The sequence below is a fragment of the Melospiza georgiana genome, chromosome 23 (assembly GCF_028018845.1).
Source record: "Melospiza georgiana isolate bMelGeo1 chromosome 23, bMelGeo1.pri, whole genome shotgun sequence".
Taxonomy (NCBI): Eukaryota; Metazoa; Chordata; class Aves; order Passeriformes; family Passerellidae; genus Melospiza; species Melospiza georgiana.
Genome location: NC_080452.1, coordinates 2,811,358 through 2,837,034, shown reverse-complemented (window position 1 = coordinate 2,837,034; position 25,677 = coordinate 2,811,358). Strand labels below are relative to the sequence as shown.

General features: G+C 51.9%; 2 pseudogenes; one reads left to right on the top strand and one right to left on the bottom strand.

Annotated features, from left to right (window-relative positions):
• LOC131093001 (zinc finger protein 850-like) overlaps window positions 1–25,677 on the top strand; it is a 364,742-nt pseudogene that overhangs the window by 287,062 nt on the left and 52,003 nt on the right.
• The window catches only part of LOC131092856 (zinc finger protein 850-like), a 44,766-nt pseudogene that overhangs the window by 5,558 nt on the left and 13,531 nt on the right, over window positions 1–25,677 (bottom strand).

Below are 25,677 nucleotides of genomic sequence, written 5' to 3'. Positions count from 1 at the left end.
AATGAAACCTGGCCCTTTTAGGACTACGCGTCCCCTTGGCCCCACCCCTTCCCCTCACGGTTCCCGCCCTTTCTCCACCTCCTTTCCCCTCACGGTTCGGCTTTCGGGAACGGGACAGGAGGAGGAGGGAGGCTGCAGTTTGCTCCCAGCAAGGTCCCAGTTGCTCCCAGTTCCTGCTGCCTTCATCCTGCATGTTCCCAGTTCTCCCAATAACCCCAGTCACTCCCAGTATGATCCCAGTTGTTGCCTTCTATGATCAAGGCAGGCGACCTGGTTCTGAGGTACAGCTCGACAGCCCTCTCTCTAGGGCCGTTCGGGCCAATGACATACGCAGACACCAATGTGATGGACGGTCAAAAGGCGTTTATTACTTCTTCTCATGGGGTCTTATAGTCTTAGGGGTCTCTACGTCAAAAAGGGGTTTGTCCTTCTTACTTATGGTTAGTAGGGGATAGAAAAGTACTGGGTAAGGGATGGAAAGTTACTGGCTTCAGTGGGGCAACATTCCTATTGTTAGTGGGACCACATTCCTATGTTAATTTCTTATCTATGAGTACCTGAGAGTCTTATCTATGGGGAACCGAGGGTCCTGGCTTTCCATGACATCGCGAAATCTTCCGCAGCGCCTCTTCCCTAGCTACCACATCTCCCCCTCCCTTTTCACAAATGAATGAGGTAGTCGTGTACATAGATACTGAATTGAGGTATAAGGTTGTAACTTGACAAGGGAAAGGGATTTTGGGAAACCTGAGTAAGCTTTTGCCAGACAAGTTTGGAAAATCTTGTGACTGGCAGTGTTCTTTGGTTGAATTCCCTGGTTGAATTCACAGCAACTGTCGTCGCCCTATGAACAGGATGTTGGTCCGTTCCAGGCGGCTCTGAACGAACGACACCAGCTTGTTCAGCAGGCATGGTCCGAAGGTGACTGTTAGAAACAGCATCGCCAATGGACCTATCAGGGCAGAAATCAAAGTGGTTAGCCATGGTGATTGATTGAACCAGGACTCGTACCAGCTCTGTTGGGCTTCCCTGTCTTTCTGCCTCTGGGCCACTCGGTTCCGGAGTTCCGTCATGGAGTCTCTCACGACTCCCGTGTGGTCTGCATAGAAACAGCACTCTTCTTTCAAGGCGGCACACAGGCCCCCTTGCTGCATGAACAGGAGGTCCAGGCCTCGCCTGTTCTGCAAGACCACTTCTGAGAGTGAGGAGACTGACTTCTCTAGATAGGAGATGGATTTCTCAATCCTCTGCAGGTCCTCGTCAATCGTTGCCTGCAGTTGGGACAGTCCTTGGTGCTGTGTCGCTAGGGCTGAGACACCCGTGGCCGTTCCTGCTGCTCCCAGGCCGAGCAGCATTGCGATAGTTATACCTGTCATTATTTCTCTTTTGTGGATCCGGCTGGGTCCCTCAAGAAGATGGTACATCTCTTCGTCTGAGTGGTACAAGACCCTAGGAACAATCAGAACTTGGACACAGAAGTCGTTAGAGTCATTGAATTTGGGAAGGAACACACAAGGACTCACTCCGGATCGCTGGCAAACCCACATCCTCGATGCGGATGGGACTGCCCACTTATTGTTTTTCCTGTTCAGCCTGCTAATTTTGGTGCAGATGTTACCTCCCCGCTTAGCTAGGGTTGAATTGCCAAAGCATCTGCCTCGGCCTGTGACTTGACTCAGGGTGATTCCTTTGCGAGGGGTGTCCCATCTGCACTGGTGAGGGGCGTCGGCTGTGGAATAACTGAAGGGAGTGTCTAAAGCGACTCCTTCGTAAAAGGGGGGTTTGACATCGTAACAAAGCCAGCAGGATTCGGTTAGGTTAGGGTTGGATTCGTTCAGGGATACAAAGGTAGCTTCTAACATACGAAGGATTGGGTCTGCGTCTGACTCGGTTAAGCGACTCATCTGAAAGGTTTCCGCTTGACCGGTCGGGACATTGCTGACCCCTGTGGGTAAGGTTTTGGGGTCGGTTATGTTTCTCCCTTTCGGCACGCTTTTAATCACTTTGTTGGGTCCGACTGCTCGGAGTGCTGACGGCTGGAGCCTGATAATTTGCACGTTCACTCTCTCTTTTGACCCTTGAAGGACCACTGTCCACGTTCTGCCTGTGGCCCAGCTAGGGTGGTCTGGCTGCAAGACTGTCATGTTGTAATCAGTGCATGCCCGAAAGTTAGGGATTTTAATTTGGTTTTGATGGGGGTTTTCGCGAAAGAAGAAGGGTATTTTGCAGCTGATGGGTGCCCAGGTGAATTGTAAGAATTTGTCTGGCTCTTGTGGATCCCACCCAGGCCCCGACGGTCTGGCATCTGTGACTATGGTTTCGCAGCCCCAGTGCCCACAATATCCCCACCCCGGGTGATTGCAGTAGCTTTTCCCAGGGTTTGAAGCTGGGCAACAGTAGGATAGGTACGAGTGTTTGGCATGTAGGGAATAGGGGTTTGCCCTTGGCTGTCCTGGAAACAGGTCGGTGATGCGGAGCACGAAGGATGGGGTGTTCGGTGTGGTGATTTCTGTGAGTGCTTTGCCACTACTAAGGTGTCGCATGACCCACCTGAATGGCTGATGGGAGTAGTGGTCTGGGCTGGCTTGCCCTCTGGCGACAAGCCCCAACAGCAAAATCACACAGAAACATCCTTGGTGCTTGGGTCTCACCCGTGTGGGTCTTTCGGGTGCTGCCTGACGGCTTGGTGGTCTGTCACTTTCGTCTGGAACCGGGATGTACGCGTCACGAGGGCGTCCCACGAGCAGGTCCTGTAAACAAAGACTCGCAATTCTCGTCAGTCTCATTCTGCTTGCTATGAAGGTCCGGTTTAATCGACTTAAGTGGACACCACCTGATTTTGCCGTCCTTTTTGACAGCCGCGTACCCTCTCCCCGTGAGCATCAGCCTCCAACCCCGTTCCCACTCGCCTAGCTCGTTTCTGATTGCCACCTGTGGGCCCTCTTCTAGCGCTCGAGTGGCCCAGTGTTTTTGGACGGGACTGTTTGTTTCGTCCCCCCTAGGGAATTGATTCAGTGCCAGCAAAGCAGTTGCCAGCATACGTGCCTGATCTCCTGGGGGAATGGCATTGGCAAAGCCCTCTGCTTTTGCCAACACTTCTAGCTTGGTTTTCAGGATCTGGTTTGCTCTCTCAACTATGGCCTGCCCAGTACTGTTGTGTGGGATGCCTTGCACTAACGTGATGCCCCATTTCGCAGCGAATTCCTGTACTTGTTTAGAGATGAAATTGGAGCCATTGTCCGTTTTGATCTGCTTGGGGATACCAAGCCAAGCCATGGCTGTCAGCCAATGCTGAATTGTGTTTTTGGAGTTGGTTTTGGGGTGCTGTGTGGCTATGATCGTCCCGCTATAAGTGTCTACTGTCACTGCAAGCCATGCTCGGGGCTTCATCGGTTCGCACCAGGTGAAGTCTGACTGCCAGATTTCTGAGGGCTTGAGACCTCTCAGGTTGACTCCGTAGGTCCAAAGGGGTGACTTCTGGCAGGAAGGGCAAGTGGCTACCACGTGTTTCGCGTCCGCCATCGGGATTCCGCATCTCTTCGCCAGTGCTTTGACTCCGATGTGGAGCGACTCGTGCAGTTGACGAGCTCTTTGCAAGGTTCAAACGCCTTTTGCTGCGGGGTCTGCTTTGTCGTTGCCAATCTGAAAGTAACCTTTGACTGGGTCATGGCTGTTGATGTGGATGACTGACACGGTGCCCTGTCGCGAGGAAAGTGCTTCTTCCAGCATTAGGGCTGCTGCTGATGTCGACACTCCTGGTCCTGCCATGGATAGGCAGAGCCTTGCCATGAATATAGAGTCCGTTACGATGTTGAGGTGTTCGTCTTGGAAGAGTCCGCACGCCAAAACCACTGCTGCTGCCTCCAGTTGTTGCACTGACAGTGTGGGGTCACACGCTTTGACGCAGTGCCATTGCTCTCCTGCCTGCCACACTGCTGCTGCGGTTGAAGTTGTGGAGGAAGCGTCTGTGAAGACCGTTGGTCCTGGCTGCGGTCTGTCCTTGACCTTCGGTGGCACGTCCATGTTGACTACGGTCAGCAGCTTAGTCCAGGGTGGCTTGGAGGAGTAGGAGATTTCTCCTCCGAAACCGGAGAGAGCAAGGGCCAGGTACTCTGATATTGTGGCTGACTCCGAGGTCGGCTGCTTGCGAAACGGAAGGTGGATGCTTGTCGGCTCTGTCCCTAGGTGTTTCAAGGCGAGTCTCTGTCCTTTCATGATGAGACTGGCGATGCATTCGATTCCTGGGGAGAATGCACGAGCGGGTCTTCCGAGGACCACCCATTGGATCGGTCGGGCCTTTTCAGCAAGTCCTTGAGCCAGTGCTCCCACTCCCCCCTTCGGTGTAAAGTGGACGTACAGGTCCAGTGGCATGGCTGGGTTCCACCTGGCAAGCGTGCCAGTGGACATCTGGTTTTCGATGAAGTCGAGGGAGCTTGTTGCTTGCGGCGTCAGCTCCTTGGGATCCCAGGGGTTCTTCCCTTTCAGGAGGTCGTACAGAGGGTCCATGACCTCGGGAGGAATCAGGACAACGTTGCAAAGCCACTGCAGCGATCCCACCAGGCGTTGCACGTCGTGGAGCGTCTCGACTTCTCGGTTGATCTTCATCTCGGGGGGTGTCACGTAGGAGCTTGTAATTCCTACTCCCAGGAAGGTCACACAGGGTCCTCTCTTGATCTTTGCACTCGCGATCTCGAAGCCGTTGGCCTGAAGGGTCTCTGTGATTGTGGTCACCAGGTCATCTACTTGGCTTGTTGATGGTGCTGCAACCAGGATGTCGTCCATGTACTGGATGATGGTTGCGGTGGGATTGGAGTGTCTGACTGGTGTCAGTGCTTTGTCCACGGTGATCTGGCATATGGTCGGGCTGTCGACTAGGCCTTGTGGAAGCACTCTCCATTGGAAGCGAAGGTTGGGCCGCTCGCCGTTCCGAAACGCCACGGAAAAGGCAAATCGTTCTCTGTCCTCAGGGTGCAGGGGTATTGAAAAGAAACAGTCCTTGATGTCCAGTACTGCGCACGGCTGCCCTTCGGGGATGGCTGAATTCGCGGGTAGCAGTGTCTGGACTGGACCCAGGGGTCGGATCGTCTTGTTCACCTCTCTCAGGTCGTGGACGAGACGATAGCCTTGTCCGGACCTCTTGGGGATCACGAATACAGGGTTGTTCCATGGGCTGGTGGAGGATTCTATGTGACCCTTTTGCAGTTCGCGGTCGACCAGTTCCAGCAAGGCTGCCATTCGAGGCTCTGTCAGGGGCCACTGCTCAACCCATACAGGGTCTGATGATTTCCAAGTCAATTTGATTGGCAGCGGGGGGTGCACGGCAGTGGCCCTCAGGATAAATTTGTAATCCGAAATTCTAGCAAGGAAAGAACATCCCTTCCCAACAGGGGTGGAGAATTTTGCAAAATGTAAGGGTAGATTGCTACTGTCTGTTCTGGTCCCTTTTTCGTGTGAAGTGTTATAGCCACCAGCTGGGTGCTGCTTTTCCATGCCCGGGACTGCCCCCCCACTCCATTCACTGGAGGGACTTCTTTGATTTGCCAATGTCCGGGCCAGTGTGCTTGGGGAATAATCGTGCAGTCTGATCCCGTGTCCGCCCAGAACTGGAGCCCTGTGACGTGAGGATCCTGACTGCCATAAAGGCGGCATGTCCCCCACACCATCAGGGGTTCCTTCCCTATTTTCATGACCAAGGCCACCCAGGGATCCCGCTCTGGGACGTCCCCTGCTGTTCCTGTGACTCCGGCGCGGCTTGTGGCGGTGGGGCGTGTGAGGGTATTGAGGGCGGTGCTGCGCAACTCTGCCATTGTATTGCTGGAGGGGATGCAAAGTTGACTGCTCCCTGTGGGGGCATAGGGTATGAGGGTCCCCTGCCCCACTGGGGGTTGCAGTAGCTGGGCCGCTGCATGTTCCAGGTGGGAGGGGGCTGGATACGGCCTGGCTGCCCCCTCCCTCTCCCGTTTCCCTGAAACCTGGATCTGCATTCCTTAGCTAAATGCCCCTTCCTTCCACACAGCCAGCACGGCCCCCTACCTCCCCCTTGGCGTGGTGGAGCATCTGCTGATGGGCACCTTGGCTGGGGGCAGTTTACTGCCAAGTGGCCTGCCTGGCTGCACTTAAGGCACGCCATCACACTGGTTATTGCGGTGTGAACTGCTGCTTGAATGGGAACTAGATGTTCCTCCTTTGCAACGTGTCTGATCATGGCAGCTACATTGGACCCCTGCGACAGTGACCTTAAAATGTCTTTGGTGGCTGAGTTACATTGCTGGCATAGGCAGTCTGCCAGCACGGGACCCTTCGCCTCTGGGGGTAACGCAGAGGAATCTAATGCAGCCTGAAGTTTGTCCACAAACTGAGTGAAACTTTCACTCTCACCCTGTTTTATGAGAGACCACGGGGATGGTTTGGCTACCACTTTAGAAGCGTCACGGATGGCTTCTCGGGCAGCACGGGTTGTTGTCATGACCTCATGGGCACGCAAACCCTCAGCCTGTGCCTGGGGGGTGATCATAGTGGGGTCTGTGCCCATTAGCCTCTGTATGCTGGAACCGTGCAGTGGGTGGTCTGCCCCCGTTACCAAGGCTAGCGGTTTGAGGCAATTATCCTCCCATTCTTGTTTAAAAACGATCATTCCCGCACCATCAAATATCATTCTACACGTCTGCTTAATATCAAAGGGAAGCATATCGTCCCCACCAAAAAGGCCGTCAATGAGTGTGCAAACCATGGCAGAATTAATTCCCTTATCCGCAATCGCTTTAACAATTGCCTGCACATCTTTTGGATTAACCGGTGAATAAATCCTTTGGTTTCCGCCTGCCCACCCCCACAGACCGGGAACACCAGAGTGGCAGACGGAGTCCATTCTGCGCAAGCCATTTTTATTTTCCGCCAGTTTGTAAGCGGGGTTCGGTTTTTCTCTGTTAACTCCTTCACCCATGCAGGAGCGCTGTGGCTAGTGACCTTACTTGCCGCTGCTCTCTCTCTGTTAGAGCTAGAATCTGAGCCGGAATCCTCCGACCCTGTCTCGGGCTCCGAGCTCGAGTCCGAGTCCGAGCCGGAAGTCGAGTAAAGAGACGCTTCCGGGCTGCTCTGCCTTTTCCTCGGGCTCCGACCCCGCCCCTTCCTGCGGGGGTGGGGCCATTCCCTCCCCCTGGGGTCCCCCCGCCTCCTGCTGGGGGAGGTCCTTGCCCTACAAGGACTTAATTTGAATAAAGCGCTCTGATTGGTCTTACGCGCCTCCGCGGGGGCCGCCCCGTCTCCCCGCTCGCCGGCGCATGCGTTGTTCAGCGTGCTGACTGCGTTTCCGCCCCCCGCCTCCTCCTTTCCGCCCTGACCATGCGGTCCGGCGCCATTTTCAAACGCATATGGTGGGGGGGCGTTTCTATCGGTCCCTATGGGGTCCGGCATTCTGGCCGCGTTCCGCGCCTCCTCCACGAGCCCCTGCCAGAACACCCGCGTGTGCTCCCCCCCCTCCGATGGTGAGTCCGCTCCCTGAGGGGGATCCGGCGTTCGCGCCTCCGCGCGCCCGCCTGGGTCAAGCACCTCCGCGGTTTGTGTCGCCGCGCCCACCCCCAACTGCGGCACGGCTAATAAACAAGCTCGCGCAGCTTTCCAGTTTTCTTGCTCTTGTCGAGCTTTTTTCAGAGCCTGGACAACTCTGTCCCCCGATTTTAGGGCTTTCCCTGAGCCCAAGGACATAGCATCCTCCGCCAGGGCTTTTGTACAGTTATCCCACATGTCCGAATGTAGGACGTCCACGGGGCTTTCAATAGCCCCAAAATTAATCAATCTCGTCAATGCGAGAGTTAAATCCTTAAGTTTACATTCTATACCCCATTGCGCATGCATCTCTGTTACGACCTTCGCTATGGCTTCCATGGTCCAAGCTGGTCCGGGAGGCGTCCCTCCCCGCTGCGATCAGTCCCGCTGTCGCAGCCACTGTCCTCGTTCCAGGAGTGTCCCTGTTTGCCGGGCGCAAGCCGCTGTCCTGGGTACCGGCACCAAATGTTGCCTTCTATGATCAAGGCAGGCGACCTGGTTCTGAGGTACAGATCGACAGCCCTCTCTCTAGGGCCGTTCGGGCCAATGACATACGCAGACACCAATGTGGTGGACGGTCAAAAGGCGTTTATTACTTCTTCTCATGGGGTCTTATAGTCTTAGGGGTCTCTACGTCAAAAAGGGGTTTGTCCTTCTTACTTATGGTTAGTAGGGGATAGAAAAGTACTGGGTAAGGGATGGAAAGTTACTGGCTTCAGTGGGGCAACATTCCTATTGTTAGTGGGACCACATTCCTATGTTAATTTCTTATCTATGAGTACCTGAGAGTCTTATCTATGGGGAACCGAGGGTCCTGGCTTTCCGTGACATCGCGAAATCTTCCGCAGCGCCTCTTCCCTAGCTACCACACCCAGTCTCTCCCAGCAGGGTCCCAGTCACTCTCCCTTGCCCCAAGCGTGTTCCCAGTTCCCCCAGCACATTCCCTGTTGCTCCCAATTTGGTCCCAGTCACCACCCATATGGTCTGAGACACTCCCAGTACATCCCAGTTGCGCTGAACATTGTCATAGTCATTTCCAGGCACTCCCAGGTGCCTCAGTGTGGTTCACTTGCTCCCAGTTTTATCCCAGTTGCTCCTAGTTTCTCTGATTACGTCCCCAGTTGGCTCCCAGCAGGGTCTGGTAGCTCCCAGTAACCCCCAGTCAGGGTCCAATCACACCCTAATCCCAATATGATTGTAGCCACTCCCAGTATGATCCCAGTCACTGCCAGTTTGATACCTCTGCCCCCAGTGTGATCCCATTTGCTCCCTGTCAATGCCAGCATGACCCCAGTGGCCTCCAGTGTGATCCCAGTGACTCTCTGTCTCTCCCAGTCACACCCGGCATGCTCCCAGTCACTCCCACTTCTTCCCTGTTGCTTTCAGCACAATTCCAGTTGCTCACAGCCACTCCCAGTCAATCCCAGTATGATTCCAGTCACTCTCAGTGTGATCCCAGTCTAACCCAGAATGGACCCACCTGCTCTCACTGTGAACCCAACATGATCCCAGTTTGCTGGAATTCATAAAATTAGAGGGTTTTTAAGAAATAGTTAAAAAAGAATAGGCCTCAGACTGAAGGTTTGTTAGCATTGCAAATACAGCAAAAAAGTTTTCTAAGCAGTAGAGCGTACGTGACAAACAACAATAGGCCTCTGTAGAACTAGCTTATAGATAGCAACCAAGTTATTTAATGTATATCTTTAGAAGGTTAGCATGAATAGAGCTCTGTTCTTTGTCTCTTATGAACCAATCTTTGTTTTAACCACCATTATGTGTGTTTTATATGATTGGATAGAATGCTTGTCAATACGTGTTGTTTTATGTGTGATTGGCTGAAATCTAGGCTGAGATAGTTTTATGCTATGCTGTAATACCACACCTCCTTGGCATTCCCTGTGGATCAGCGAGCTGTTAACATCCTGTCTCCATTTCTAACAGTGTCCTGAGACTGATGTGCTGAAATAAAAAAAGCTCATGTTACTAGTCCAGATTGTCCTGTTTTGTCCATAACTAGGCATAGTTGCCGCAGCAAGTGAGTTCCTCAGTAAGCGTTGAGCATTTGACATATTTTGACATAGTTGTCCCTAGAATAGTCCCAGTCCCTCCCAGTATGGTCCCACTCACTCCCAGTTGCCCCCAGCATGGTCCCGGCTGTTCCCAGTGTGGTTCCAGTCCCCACCCCGTGCTTACAAACACTCCCAGTTTATCCCAGTTGCCCCAGTAAGGCTCTAGTTACCTGAGAATGATCCCAGTCTTTCCCAATTACTCCCAGTTGCCTCCAGCATGACACCCCAGTTCCCATCAGTTGCCCAAAGTACAGTCCCAGTTGCTCCCAGTATGATCCCAGTTGTGGTCGTAGTCTCCCCAGCATGGTTCCAGTACCTTCCAGCGGATCCCACTTGCTCCCAATGTTTCTATGTTTCCCTCCCAACATGGGCCCAAGTAGCTCCCAGTAACCCCCAGTCAGGATCCATTCACACCCATTGCAATCCCAGTGGCTCCAAGGATGATCCCAGCAACTCCCGCTACAAGCCCAGTCACTTTCACTATGATACCAGTTGCTCCCATTCACTCCCAGTATGACCCTAGCCACTCCCAGATCCTCCCAGTGTTATTCCAGTCATGCCCAGTGACTCCCTGTCACTCCCAGTGTGGGCCCAGTTGCTCCCATTCACCTCCAGTATGGTTCCAGTCACGGTCAGCACCTTCCCAGTCACTCCCAGTCTGGTTCCAGTAGGATCCCAGTCACTCTCAGATACTCCCAGTACTCTTCCAGTCTACTCCCAGTATGATCCCAGGCAGTTCCAGTATGATCCCAGTATGACCCCAACATGGTACACCCACTCAGTGCCATGTTCCCTAGCCCAGATGTTGATAAGGCTGTTCTTGAAATGAGTCCCACTGTCTGACTCAATCCTCTCAGGGGTGCCATGTCTCCAAGGGACCTGCTTTTCCAGGCCCAGGATGGTGTTCCAGGCAGTAGCATGAGACACAGGGTAGGTTTCCAACCATCCCGTGGTGGCTTCCACCATGGTCAGCACATAGCGCTTGCTGTGGCATGTCTGGGGCAGTGTGATGGAGTCAATCTGCCAGGCCTTCCCATACTTGTACTTGGACCACTGCCCACCGTACCACAGGGGCTTCACTTGCTTGGCCTGCTTGATGGCAGCACATGTCTCACAGTCATGGATAACCTGAGCAATACATCCATGGTTAGATCCACCCCTCAGTCTCATGCCCACTTACAGCTGGCATCCCTGCCCTGATGGCCTGAGGCATCATGGGCCCATCAAGGTAGGAACAACTCCCCCTTGTGTTGCCAGTCTAAGTCTATCTTTGCTGCCTGACCTACCTGCTCGTTGTTTTGGTGTTCCTCATTAGCCCAACTCTTGGGGACATCAGGATTTCACTTACAGATTTTCTACTAAGAGGCAATGTCTTTCCACTCATCAGCAACCGCGATTGGTTTCCCCCTACACGGCCAGTTGGACTCGTTCCACCTTTCCAGCCATCCCCACAGAGCATTGGCTACCATTCACAAATCAGTGTAGAGGTAGAGCTTTGGCCATTTCTCTTTCAGCAATGTCCAGGGCCAGCTGAACGGCCTTGAGTTCCACAAGTTGACTTGATCCACCTTCTCCTTCAGTGTCCTCTGCAATCTGTCCTGTGGGGCTCCATACGGTTGCTTTCCAAAGGAGCGTAGTGTGTTTCCCCTGGGGGCAGTTGGATGTATGCGGTGGGTGGCCAGCGTGTGCGTGGCTGCAGCCAGCGCCAGCCAAGCAGTTCATGCTGGGGAGGGTCCCCGGGGGGATCTCTGGGCCAGAGCCTAACAGCCGGCTTAGAATTGGTGCGGACCAGGGGAATCCGACTGTTTAATTAAAACAAAGCATCGTGAAGGCCCTAGGCAGGTGTTGACACGATGTGATTTCTGCCCAGTGCTCTAAATGTCAAAGTGAAGAAACTCAATGAAGTGCGGGTAAACAGCTGGAGTAACTCTGACTCTCTTAAGAGGGCATAGTTACTAAATGGGCATAGCTGCGGAAGTTGCGCCTCCTCGTGGCCCCACTGGATACCCTTGTGGTAACAGAATTGACTTCTGCTCCAGTGTGAGAGAGGGCAAAAATCTGCCCTCTCTGTTGTTGGACTCGCCACCCAATAATAGTTTCACGAGCTGTTGAAACAAAAAGTTGGCACAGTCATTTTGCAGCTGCCTAAAACCTTGTCCACGGGCTAGTGTTGGACACAACTGGCAGTCTGGGAGAGGGCCAGCTGCTAACTACTTCTACCCTCACTCTTTTTGTTGTCTCTTTGACTGATGTGATGGTGCAATCTATTACAGCACCCTGCATGGGGTCGCTGAGGGTGAGAGAGAGATGAGAATCTTTTTTCTTGATCAGAAGGCTGTATTTATTGATATATGATATATAATACATTATAACTATACTAAATAGAATAAAGAGAGAAGTTGCAGAGGCTGCTAGCTAGCTAAGAATAGAAAGAAAGAATCTATAACAAAGTTGTGTCCAGGGACTCTGTCCCTAGCTTGCACTTGTGATTGGCCTTAATTATAAACATGGGAACATGAACCAATCACCAATCAAAATAGGTGCATCCTATTGCATTCCACAGCAGCTGATAACAATTGTTTACATTCTCTTCTGAGGCCTCTGCCTTCCAGAAGACGCAGAAATCTGAAAGAAAGGATTTCTGTGAAAAAATGTCTGCAACAGCAATCATTGGCTTTGCAATATGTATTGACTGCCACTCAAACTGACCCACTAGATCTAAGTGTCAAAGATGCCAAGATTCCATCTATATACCCTCTGTGCCCAGGGAAGAGGGATTTAATCTGGTATGTTTGGAGTTTGTTAACTCCACAATTACAAGGGGTTGTGGAATACATCTGGGAGTCGCATGGGAGGGCAAAATTCCCTGAACCTTAGGAGATCTCCCCATCGGGTTTGGCTCAAGATGATTCTGAGTGTTCAGACAGAGGCACAGAAGAGCCAAGAACACCTGAGGCTCTTCCCAGGTCCAGTGGTGATGGAGAAACAATAAGAACTCCTGTCATGTCCATCCCTGAGAGAAAGCCATCCTGTCCTTGTTGTGCGACCTGGTTTACTAGGATGTTGGGGCTGACTGACAATCTAAAGAGGGCCCAGGGGCAAAAGAAGGTCATCTTTAGGTCCTCTAAATGTGGTGAACAAAATCTTAACTACCACAGTATTGCCTGTCACGCCCCACATTGTAGAGGGATGCTCTGTGTGGCTCCAACTGGCAAATGGGTCTGTGAGGTATGCCAATGTGGTTTTGCCACTAAGATCGGCCTGGGACAGCACAAGAGGATAATGCATCCCCTTGTGAGGAATTTGGAACGGATTGTTGTCGCCCATCCCAAAGAGTCATCAGTCAGAGGGGCCCACAAAAGAGTATGGACTGATGAGGAGGAGGCTCTCCTGGTACAATTGGTAGAGAAGTTTGCCAGTAGTCAGAATACTAACCAACTTATTGCAAGGCATATTCCATCTAAAAGGGCAAAGCAGACCAGTGATAGAAGGCGCCTTCTGGGGAGAGATCCTTCCACGAAAAGTCAGGCTGGGCCAGAAGGGGAGATGGTGATTGAACATCGTCCCAGGTCTGCTAAATCACCAAAGGAGGGGCAATTGAAGCTCCAATACCATGAAGCCATTCAAACGGGATTATTGGCTGGCAGATTCACCAGGTATCGGGAGGCCTTCATTAAAGTTTTAGATGGGCAACATCTGCAAGGGATGGTGAACGATGTTTTCAAAGAGTATCGTGGTACCCTGAGTGGGCCTGGCCAGAATATGAAAACAGCCAGGTGTCGGAAAATGCAGACATCCCGTGGTCAGGGTGCATCCAAAGCAACAACAAACTGGATGCAAAAGAGAGCGATTAAGAGAGGGAAATTTCTTCGATTTCAGATGCTGTACAAGTTGCATAGGAGGCGTCTGGCGTGTATTATTCTGGACAGCACAGAAGCCTTGCAATGTCAAATACCACCTGGTGTTGTCCATGCACACTTTAAGTGGAGATAGGATACAGCTGTTGAGTTTGGGGGCCTGGTGAACTTTCCTCTGCATGTGGAGGTTGATAACACCGTATTTGTGGCCCTCATTACTGAAAAGGAGATTGAGAAAAATGTGAGTGAGATGTGTAAAACCTCCGCTTCTGGGCCAGATGGGATTACTTTGGGTCTTCTTATTAAAAAGGGCCCTAAGTTTTCCCTGTTGACTGAGATCTTCAGCCTCTGGCTTTTTACTGATACTATCCCAGACGCGCTGTGGGACTGCCGGACAGTCTTGATACCCAAGTCTTCTGATTTGGATCAACTTGGTGATACCAATAACTGGAGGCCTATCACTATTGGTTCTATGGTGATTAGGCTGTTCTCCAGGATTGCTATGGAGAGTCTGACCAGAGCACGTCCCATTAACCCCCGGCAATGGGGCTTTATTTGCGCATCAGGTTGTGCCGAGAACCCCAAGTTGTTAAAACTTGTGGTTAAGAACTCAAAGCGGGAGCATCGACATCTGGGGGTGGTGTTCATGGACATCACCAAGGCCTTTGACACCGCTGGTCATCAGCATGTACTTGAGGGTCTGATCCAGAGAAGGGTTGATCCCCATGTGCTTCAGCTGGTTAGGGAAATGTATTGGAATATCCAAACGTACATTTCCATTAAAAAGGAGAGGAGAGATGCCATTTACATTCGCTGTGGCGTCAAACAAGGTGACCCTATGCCACCTTTGCTGTTCAATCTGGCGATGGACCCCCTTTTATGCAAGCTTGAAAGTGAGGGTCAGGGGTCCCAACATGAAATAACAGCCATGGCGTTTGCAGATGATTTAGTGCTGCTGAGTGATTCCTGGGATGGCATGTGTTGTAATATCAAAATTTTGGAGACCTTCTGTGAACTTACTGGTCTCCAGACTCAGGGGGAAAAATGTCATGGCTTTTGCATCAAGTCAACAAGGGACTCATATACTATCAATGATTGTCTCCCATGGAAGATAAATGGTTCCCCCCTTAAAAAGATTGACCCAGAGAGCTCAGAAAAATATTTTGGCACATGGATTGACTCCTGGACTGGCTTTGCAGACTTGGGTTTATCAGAGAAACTTGTGGACTGGCTCCATCGGATTGGGAGTTCACCCCTCAAATTTCTTCAGAGGGTCAATATACTCAGGACTTATACCTCCAGAGACTGGTATATCTGGCTGACCATACTGAGGTGAATGTGGGCCTTCTCAATTCCCTTGACCTGTTGATTCAAAAGGCAGTCAAGGAATGGCTTCATCTCCCTCCAAGTACATGTGATGCCATCTTGTATTCGAGTTTTGAAGATGGTGATTTAGGCATCATCAAGTTGGCGGTGCTCACTCCAAGTATTCAAGTGCGAAGACTTCATAGATTGGCACAGTCTTTGGATGAGGCTCTGGTGGGTTTTCTAAGAGGGGAACAGCTGGAATTGTTATTTGAAAAGTTATGGTTGAGAGCAGCTGGAAAAAGAGAGTCCATCTGTGGGTTTTTGGGGTCCAGCTAGCTGCCGGGGGCCCCAAAACTTGGTGGGTGCCGGCAGGCCCCCTCCTCAGCGTCTGTTGCCATGGAGGGATCCAGCCAGGGTCATGCTCACTCACAGGCCTGGATGCTTAAAGCTGACACAGCCAAACAGAGAGGTCGCGGGAGGCTCTGGTGAAATTCCAACAGGCTTTATTTTTTGGGAAGTCTGAGGGTGCTGATGGGGGAGGAAAAAGGGGTGCAGCTCTGATGAAGGGTGCTGGAGCCGGGGTGCCGAGCCCCAAACCCAGGTGGGACTTAGGTTTAAGAAGTGGAACGAAGTAGGCGGGCTCAGGGGTGCCCCTTGACCACTAGGATGGGGGTACAGGGATGGTCTTTTGTGGGATGATGTCCTAGGGTGACGTTATGATGCTTGCATCCCCATTCATGTGTTCTGTTTATGTTGGATATTATGTTCTGTGCCTTTAAGACTGGCACTGAATGGTGAAAGTTTTGTTTGGGTTTTTCTTATCAGCCTGACGGGACACAGAGGGCTACTTTTGCTTTTTTGCTTTTGCTTTTCGCTTTCTCTTGCTCTTGCTTCTGCTTCGCTTCTGCTTGCTTTCTGCTTCTGCTCATTAGTTAGTTTAGCTAAACAGTTCAAATTTTTCCTGGACTGTTTCTTCTCTCCTTTTCTCTACCACCTTGAACCTGCTCCGGACTGGGACCTGGGAACACCGAGAGTTTGCACCTTGTGGCCTGCAGCAGCTGTCCCAGTGCCGGAGGGACTTATAACAGAGCGACCACCCCCAATAGAGAATTTCTGAATTTGCCATCTTTTTCCAGAGTGGTGTCGTCTGGTATTGTTCATTTTGTGTGCTGGGGGGCGCTGTGCTTGTTAAATAAACAGGTTCTTTCCACTTCTCTCTGAGGAATTCTTCCCAAACCGGTTGGGGGGAGGGGCTGTGTGGGTTTGCTTACTGGAGGGGCCCCTTTGGAGATTCTCTCCCAAATTTGCCCGAAAACAGGACAAAATTTGGTGCCCAACGTGGGGCTTGAGAGAGAATGGAAAAAACCCCGTTTTGAGTGCATTTTGGTTGCCATTACTCTGTGTTCATATAAAGGAGTTAATAGCCATGCTTTCTGAATTCATAATGTCTATTGGGTTGAGGGCTTGCATCCATTTCTGGTCCCTAGGGATTCTGAGATCTTAATACCTCTATGGTCCCTAGGTTTATTTTCTTATCCAGAAATAGCTTTAGTATTGTCCCTAATATGTAGTTTTTACATCAGAGGGGCAGTGACCAGAATAGCTATCCTTCCAGGCTTGGTGGCAATGATTTGCAAGAAGCTTATAAACATGCTGAGGTCTGCTCCAGGTATGAATGGTTCATGGATATGGTTATGCACCCAGTTAGTTAGAGGAGGAGCAAGGCATGAGGCTTTTTAGCCTTTGCTTTCCTTCTTCTCCTATGAATCGGTTGCATCACTACTGAAGAATGTTCAGTTTCCCCGGAATGTTAAAGAGATCATCTTTCTGGTATTTAATCTGGTAACCTTCCTCTATACAGCCTGCAGCTTCTCTAGAATGAGGGCTGAGATTTCTAGAGAAGCTGATGAGACCCCTGATCCAGGAATAGACCCAGGCGTGGAAAATCCTGAGTGGTGTGAGAAATGGGAGGATATGGGGCCAAATCCTGAAGGAATTCTCTGACTCTATAGTCTGGGACTTTCCCCATGAACAAATTCAGAACCCAGCTGAGGTGGGGAAATATCTGAAAGAGAAGTACCAGGATGAGCCTAAGGAGACAAAGATCATTGCAGTGAGCTGGGCCCTGGCATATGCTTATCGCACACTGCTAGATACTCTAGGGCAGCAGACAGAGGCAGGGGGGCAGGGAGATAAATCAGCTATCCCCATCACTCAGTCAGCAGCCAACACCCCAGGCTCGAAGCCAGCAGGCAGACCAGACAGTGAGCCTAAGCCAGCAGCTAAACCCATGGCTGTTGCTACCAGTATTAGAAGTGGGAAATGCACGGACAAGACTAATCAACCAGTGGATGATGATGATGATGCAGGAGAAGGAACCTCAATGCCTGCTGACATAAAATCAGGAGTCAAAGCAGCAGGTACAAGACCAGAAGCAAATATTGAGTCCTTTTCCCTGAAGGACCTTCATGGCCTAAAGAAGGATTACACTCGACGACCTGATGAATCCGTAATTAGTTGGTTAGTCCGTCTCTGGGATGCTGCAGGCGAGGCTACAATTCTGGATGGCACTGAAGCCAGGCATTTGGGATCCCTGTCACAGGATCCTGTCATTGACCAAGGAATGATGAGGGGGGCTAATCCACACAGCCTCTGGGCACGGGTCTTGGAAAGTGTTGCAAAAGATACCTGTGTGCAGATGATCTTTATATACAACAAACACAGTGGAGGACCATAGAGCAAGGGATCCAATGCCTGAGAGAAATGGCAGTGGCAGAGATTATCTTCTCAGATCATGTAGCAACTGGGAACCCAGATTGGTACCATGCACATCTGTGATGTGGCAAAAACTTGTGCGACTTGGGCCACACAAATATCCTTCTGCCTTAGCCATAATGAAGAGGGATGAGAGGGATGAGACTGTGCTTGACATGGCAAGGAAGCTCCGAGCATACACAGATGCTGTACATGGCCCAACACATGCCAGAATTGCAGCGGTAGGAACACATCTGCAGAAATTAGAGGACAAGATAGAGGAGAATCAAAAGAAGCTCAGAGAGGAGATTAAAGAAGACCTTCTCCAAATCTCAGCAGTACAGATCAGAGGTTCTGGTATCCAAGGCAGACATTCCCCAGATGGCGAGAGAAGATACACCCCATGAGCTGAGCTGTGGTTCTACCTGTGTGATTGTGGAGAAAACATGAGGAGATGGGATGGAAAATCTACTGCTGCTCTGGCACAATGGGTGTGTGAATTGAAGGAAGACAGGGCTCAGAGAGGGAGTTCTACCAAAAGGAAAGCAGCTCCAGTTGCCCGTAGCCGAACTACTGCCAGGTATGATGATGATGATGACATGTCCGATCCCCTTGAAGGAACATCCAAGACATATGCCCAGGGAAAGAAGGATAACCAGGCTTAGAGGGGCCCTGCCTCTAGCCAGGTAGAGGCCAGGGAAAATCGTGTTTTCTGGGCTGTGTGGATTCGTTGGCCTGGCGCATCGGAACCACAAGAGTACAAAGCTTTGGTTGATATGGGTGCTCAATGTACATTAATCCCATCGAGACATGTGGGGACAGAGTCTGTTTCTATTGCTGGTGTGACAGGGGGATCCCAGGATTTCACTTTGGTGGAAGCTGAGGCGAGCCTGACTGGAAATGAGTGGCAGAAACATCCTATCGTGACTGGCCCAGAGGCTCCATGTATTTTGGGCATAGACTACCTTCGAAGCGGGTATTTCAAAGACCCAAAAGGACTCAGGTGGCCATTTGGGATAGCTGCTGTATTGACAGAGGGCATCCAACAATTGAACACCTTGCCTGGGCTGTCTGAGAATCCATCTGCAGTAGGACTTCTGAAGGGAGAAGAGCAACAGGTGCCAATTGCCACTTCCACAGTGCATCAACGACAGTATAGAACCACTCGAGATGCTGTGATCCCTGTCCATAAGATGATCCAAGAGCTGGAGAGCCAAGGGGTGGACAGCAAGACCCACTCACCTTCAACAGCCCAATCTGGCCTGTGTGAAAATCTGAAGGAGAATGGAGATTGACTGTGGACTATCATGCATTGAATGAAGTGACTCCACCACTGAGTGCTGCTGTGCCAGACATATTAGAGCTCCAGTACAAGCTTGAGTCCAAGGCAGCGAAGTGCTTTGCCACTATAGACATTGCCAATGCATTTTTCTCCATTCCTCTGGCAGCAGAATGCAGGCCTCAGTTTGCTTTCACCTGGAGGGGAGTGCAGTACACCTGGAACCGACTGCCCCAGGGGTGGAAGCACAGCCCCACCATCTGCCATGGACTGGTCCAGGCTGCACTGGAAAAGGGTAAGGTTGCAGAACATCTGCAATATATTGATGACATGATTGTGTGGGGGAACACAGCTGTGGAAGTGTTTGAGAAAGGAAAGAAAATCATCCAAATCCTCCTGGGAGCTGGTTTCGCCACTAAAAAGAATAACGTAAAGGGACCAGGTCGTGAGATTCAGTTCCTAGGAGTGAAGTGGCAAGATGGACGGTCTCAGATTCCTATAGATGTCTTTAAGAAGATCACAGCAACGTCTCCACCCACCAATAAGAAGGAGACACAAGCTTTCCTAGGTGCCATAGGCTTTTGGAGAATGCACATTCCTGAGTACATTCAGATCGTGAGCCCTCTCTACCTGGTAAACCGCAAGAAGAACACTTTCCAGTGGGGCCCTGAGCAGCAACAAGCCTTTGCCCAGATCAAGCAGGAGATTGCTCATGCAGTAGCCCTTGGCCCAGTCAGGACAATACCAGAGGTGAAGAACATGCTCTACTCTGAAGCTGGGAACCATGGCTTGTTCTGGATCCTTTGGCAGAAGGTACCTGGGGAGACTCTAGGCCGACCACTGGGATTTTGGAGTCAAAGATACAGAGGGTCCAAAGCCAACTACACTCCAACAGAGAAGGAAATCTTGGCTGCCTATGAAGGAGTCCAGGCTGCCTCAGAGGTAATAGGCACTGAAGCACAACTCCTCCTGGCACCCCGACTACCGGTGCTGGGGTGGATGTTCAAAGCAAAAGCTCCCTCTACGCACCATGCCACCAGTGCTACATGGAGCAAATGGATTGCTGTTGTCACCCAGCACGCCCATATTGGAAACCCGAATGGGCCTGGGATTCTAGAAATAATTACAAACTGGCCAGAAGGTGAAAACTTTGGTCTCTCTGATGAAGGGGAACAAGAAGTGACACGGGCTGAAGAAGCTCCACCATACAACCAATTGCCAGCAGAAGATACACGATACGCTCTCTTTACTGATGGTTCTTGCCGCATTGTGGGAATGAACCGGAAGGGGAAAGCAGCCCTATGGAGCCCCACATGACAGGTGGCAGAGGCCACTGAAGGAGAAGGTGGATCAAGCCAACTTTGCTGAACTGAAAGCTGTTCAGCTGGCCCTGGACATTGCTGAAAGAGAAATGGCCAAAGCTCTACCTCTATATTGATTCTTGGATAGTAGCCAGTGCTCTGTGGGGATGGCTAGAGAAGTGGAAAGAGGTCAACTGGCAGCATAGAGGAAACCCAGTCTGGGCTGCTGATGAGTGGAAAGACGTTACCAGGGTAGGGAAACTGCCTGTGAAGGTCCGCCATGAAGGTGCCCATGTCCCCAAGAGTAGAGCTAATGAGGAACACCGAAACAACGAGCAGGTAGATCAGGCTGCAAAGATAGGGGTGTCCAAGATAGACCTACATTGGGAACACAAGGGAGAGTTATTCCTAGCTCGATGGGCCCATGATGCCTCGGGCCATCAGGGCAGAGATGCCACCTATAAGTGGGCACAAGACCGAGGGGTGGATCTAACCATGGACAGTATTGCTCAGGTTATCCATGACTGAGACGTGTGCTGCCATCAAGCAGGCCAAGCGAGTGAAGCCCCTGTGGTACGGTGGGCGGTGGTCCAAGTACAAGTATGGGGAGGCCTGGCAGATTGACTCTATCCCACTGCCCCACACACGCCAGGGCAAGCGCTATGTGCTGACCATGGTGGATGGATGGAGACCTACCCAGTGCATCACAGCACTGCCTGGAACACCATCCTGGGCCTTGAAAAGCAAGTCCTTTGGAGACATGGAACTCCTGAGAGAACTGAGTCAGACAACAGGACGCATTTCAAGAATGGCCTTATCAACACCTAGGCTGCGGAACATGGCATTGAGTGGGTGTACTGAGACCGGTACTGGGGGTGCTCTGGGACCGAGACTGAGACCAAGGTCAGCACCAGGAACAGGACCACTCCGGATTGCTCCAAGACTGGCACAAGGACCTGTACCTGGATCACTCCAGGACATCCACATTCACATTCGCTCCAGAGCTTTGGCTGCTCCCTCGGGTGGGACTGGGAGCAACTGGGAGGAAGCCCTGGGCAGACTGGGACCGCCTCCATTTGCATTGTCCAGTGCAGCCATCCCAGTCCATATGATCCCAATTTGTATGATCCCAGTCTGTATGGTCCTGATCCACATGGTCCCAGTCCATGCACACCCAGTCTGTGGGATCCCAGTCCACATGATCTCAGTCTGCATGGTCCTGATCCATATGGTCCCAGTCTGTGCAGTCCCACTCCATATGATCCCAGTATGTATGATCCCAGTCTATATGGTCCTGATCCATATGGTCCCAGTCTGTGCAGTCCCACTCCATATGATCCCAGTCTGCATGGTCCTGATCTATATGATCCCAGTCTGTATGGTCCTGCACGGCACACACCCCAAGGGTCTGGAATTCCAGTTCCCAGCCGGGAAAAATGTTCCTGCCTTTGAAGGCAAAGCTCTTAAGAAGGGGCCAAAAGCCAAGTGGAGCAAGGTCCTACAGTGACATTTCACTGCCAGTCTTCAGAACTTCACCCATGGCTGTTGTAGCTCCTGCACTGGGAACTAAATCAGGGCAGGGTCTTTGGTGGCAGCTGCCCTGGCTCAAGGGAGGCACTGAGAGAGAAACAGAGCAGGCAAAGAGAGCCAGGAGAGAACAGGGGACACAAACACAATCAGCTGAGAAGGTGGCACTCTGCAAACAGAACTGCAAGTGACTGAAAATGAACGGGACAGAAATCAGTAACCCTGAAAGGTTTATTTCCTATCAGATACATCCAACACACCCAGCCCCACACAATCCCCATCCCACCGCTCCAAATTGGGATCCCACTTCTCCCAATCTCCTTCCAACCCCATCTCACCCTGGCAGCTGTGAAATCAAGTGAGTCTACTGTGGGATTGAGTTTTTTTGAGGTGCCAACAAGGCATTTTGAAGTGGGATTGGGACTGTATGAATTAAAATTCAGTTCTTTTCAGTGGGATTCAGTTGTTTTGAGGTGACACTCCTGGCTTTTGGAGTGCAAAGAGATGGAGAATACTGCGCAAAATCCCCCCAGAACACACAAATCCTCCAGAATATTGTCCCCAAACCATAAATTCCCCTTTAAAAAACTCTGAAATTTTGGGACTGTAGACATATTTGATCAATTTATTTCATTTAACCCTGTTTTGGTGGTTTTGAAGAGATGAAGATGAAGCAGAAGAAAATTTAAGCCAAACCAGAAGTAGAAGCAGCCCGGTGTGTTCCCAAGATGGATCACAGGGAATGTGAGTGACCAGGGCTGTGCCCAAAGTCCCTCCTCCAGTGGGAGATGGAGCTGGAGCAGCACACGAAGTTCTTCCCACACTGGGGGCACTTGCAGGGCTTCCCTTAGCGGTAACTCCATTGATGTTGGGTCAAGTTAGAGCTCTGTGAGAAGCTCTTCCCACACTGGGGACACTCGTAGGGCCTCTCCCTAGTGTGGATGCGCCGGTGGGTGACGAGGGTGGAGTTGTGCTTGAATCCCTTCCCGCAGTCGGGGCATTGGAAGGGCCTCTCCTCTGTGTGAGTCTGATAGTGCCGGAGGAGATTTGAGCTGGTCTGAAACCTCTTCCCACACTCAGAACACTCATAGGCCCTCTCCCCAGTGTGGATCTTTAGGTGCTTGATCAGGTTGCACCTCAGGCTGAAGCTCTGTCCACATACACCCCACACTCATAGTGCCATTCCCCAGTGTGGATCACGAGGCGGTTGGTTAGGCTGGACTTATGGCTGAAACTCTTCCCACACTCCTCGCATTTGTAGGGTCTCTCCCCCGTGTGGATCCTCTGGTGAACGATCAGGTGGGATCTCTGGCTGAAACTCTTCCCACATTCCCCACACTCGTAGGGCCTCTCCCCAGTGTGGGTCCTCTGGTGCCTGTTCATCCCAGAGTTCCACCTGAAGCCCTTCCCACACTCCATGCATGTGTGGGGCTTCTCCCCATCATGGAGCTGCTCATGGAGCACCAGATCCAAGCTCTGGCTCCAGCTCTGGCCGCCTTCCTGGCCCAGGCTGGCTCTTTCCCCCTCAGATCCCCGCCAGCTGCGTTTGCAGCCCCTCCTCGTGCGGCAGCTCCAGGGCTTTTCCTCCCCGTTTGCTTCCTGCGCCATGGAGCCGCTCAAAACGGCCTCTTCCACCAGGTTCTGCCGCAGGCATTTGTCCTCCCTGCTCTCCATGCTCAGCTCCTGCTCTGGGGGAGGAAGGACAAGGACAGGATGGGATTTGCCTCTGTGCCACAGGCAAGGGCAAGGAGATCCCCCCAGGGCTGTGCTGCAGCCGGGGCTGTGCTGGGCTGGGAGATGGAGCAGCACAGAGGGGAAAGGGGCACTGACTTCCTCCTCACCTGCCTCAGTGTCCTGGGGCATCTTCATCTTCCTCAAAGCTTCCTTGGGGTCGGCAATGGGAAATCCTGGTTTGGGGAAAACAAGGGATGAGCATGTTGAGTTTGAAGATTCCTCTGCCCAAGTCCATCTCTACAATTCTAGCCACCTGGGCACCAGAAAAACCTCCCAAACACCAAGATTCAGCCCTGAAAAAGCCTCCCAGGAGTTTGCTATCCCTGGTCCCTCCCCTTTGTTGTTAGGAGGTTCCCCCCTGTCCCAGCTACTGGGGTCACGCTTGTATTAGGTGTCCGCCTTCCCCTTGGTGCCCACCCTGTCCAGGCTGCTGGCAGTCCCAGCAGTGCCAAAAGCTCCCCCCTCTTCGCTCTCCCCATTTCAGGATGCCAGGCTGTCACGATCCACTGGTACAAGCAGGGCTTGTGATGGTTCCTTTTACCCATCTCAGAGTGCAAAAGATACAGAGCAGGGGGACTTTCAGTATCATCCAGAACAAATGCACCTTTTATTGGGTGCCCACAGCAAATGTGATAAAATTATTAGAAAGTAAGTAAAGGAGAGAGAGAGAGAGAAAGAGTGGGGGAAATAGTTACCAATGGACAGACGAAATCCTCATGGTCTGGCCAATAGATCTGTCTGGTCACGTTGGGAAGAATCTCAAAGTCTTTGGTTAACTCAGGGGTCTTTTATAGTCAAGGGAACAGGTACAGGACAGGGGAGAAAAAGTTGGGAACAAGTCCAGTGTGGTAGATAGGGACAGGCGGTCGGAAGATCACGCGATGTAACGGAAAGGCAGGACTCCCTTTTCCCCCTAATCCCTTAAGATAAGGGATCTCTCTAGGAATGTAACTGGGAATGTAGCCCCCCTAACAGTAGTGCCAGTAACTTTCCACCCCACTCCTGGTAACTTTCCACTCCTTACTAACCATAGAAGGTAAAGCAGACCCCTCTGACGTAGAGACACCCCCTTAGACTATAAAACCCCACGAGAAGAGATAATAAACGCCTTTGATTGTCCACCACATTGGTGTCTGCGTGCTTCTCTGGCCTGAGCGACCCTGGAGAGCGGGTCGCTGTGCTGTTCCTCGGAACCAGGTCGCCTTGCCTTATATCAGAAGGCAACAGTCCAGACAGTCCAGTTCCAAACAGGACAAACCAGCCCCAGCAGTGAGCAGGGCCAATTGTTTCAGGACTGGTTGCCATGGGAAACCAGTCTTTGTCCAGCGAACACACCTGCAGGTAGCACTTAGCAGACATACCACTCCAGTCAGCTCAGCGCCCCCGGGATAGAATTTTAAGGGTCTCAGTCATTGGGAGGGGGCTTCAATCCCTGTCCTTGTCAGCACTGGTGAGACAGATGAGGATCTTCCATGGGGGATCAACAAAGTTAAAGCCAGTGGCATCTGGCCCAGACGAGGGAAATTGATGGGCTGTTGTGGTGAGCGGGAATCGTGAATCAGCTGTAAGCGAAGAGAGCAAGCTGCTCATTGCCAGGCCCTGCCCCAAGCAGTGCAGCCTGGGCACAGCAAGCACAGCTGCAAACAATCACTTGGCAGGCATCCACCTCAGCCAGGCCAGGACTGCAGTCAGGGATTTCAGGGTCTGGGTCTCTGTCCTTGCGAGGGTCGAGAGGCAAATGAGGGAAACTTGGGACCGTCCCTTACACGGGGGTGTTTGGGCTCCCGGGCTCCCTTCTCCCCTCATTCTCTGCTCTGGGCTGCAGCGGCTCCAAGGAGTCCCCCCTGCCCCTCTCCAGGCTCTCCAGGCTCCCGCCAGTGGCGGCGCTCCCCCTCTCTGCGCTCCCCACTTCGGGCTCCTGGGGGACACAGGGCTCTGCTCCTCCAGGCTGCCTCTGCTGGCAGCCGCCACCGGCACCCCCCGATGTCCCCCCAAGAGGCCTATTCCGCTCAGCCTTGGACTGCTTCATTCTCCAAACATCCCCCCAAAAACCACACCGACCGACCCCCCCGGGATATCCGGGCCACGATCCCCCTCCCCGCTCACCTGCGCAATGCGGGGGGCGATGATCCCATGGGGGGGGGGGGCTGCGAATTCAGGCAGGGCTCGAGCGCGGCTCCATCAGCTCAGCCTTGATCTGCCTTTGTCCCTCCTCTTCCTCCCGCTCCTCCTCTGTCTTACCACCACCTCCTTCTCCTCCTCCATCCCTCCTTCCTCTCCTACTTCCCCCTAACCCCGCCTCC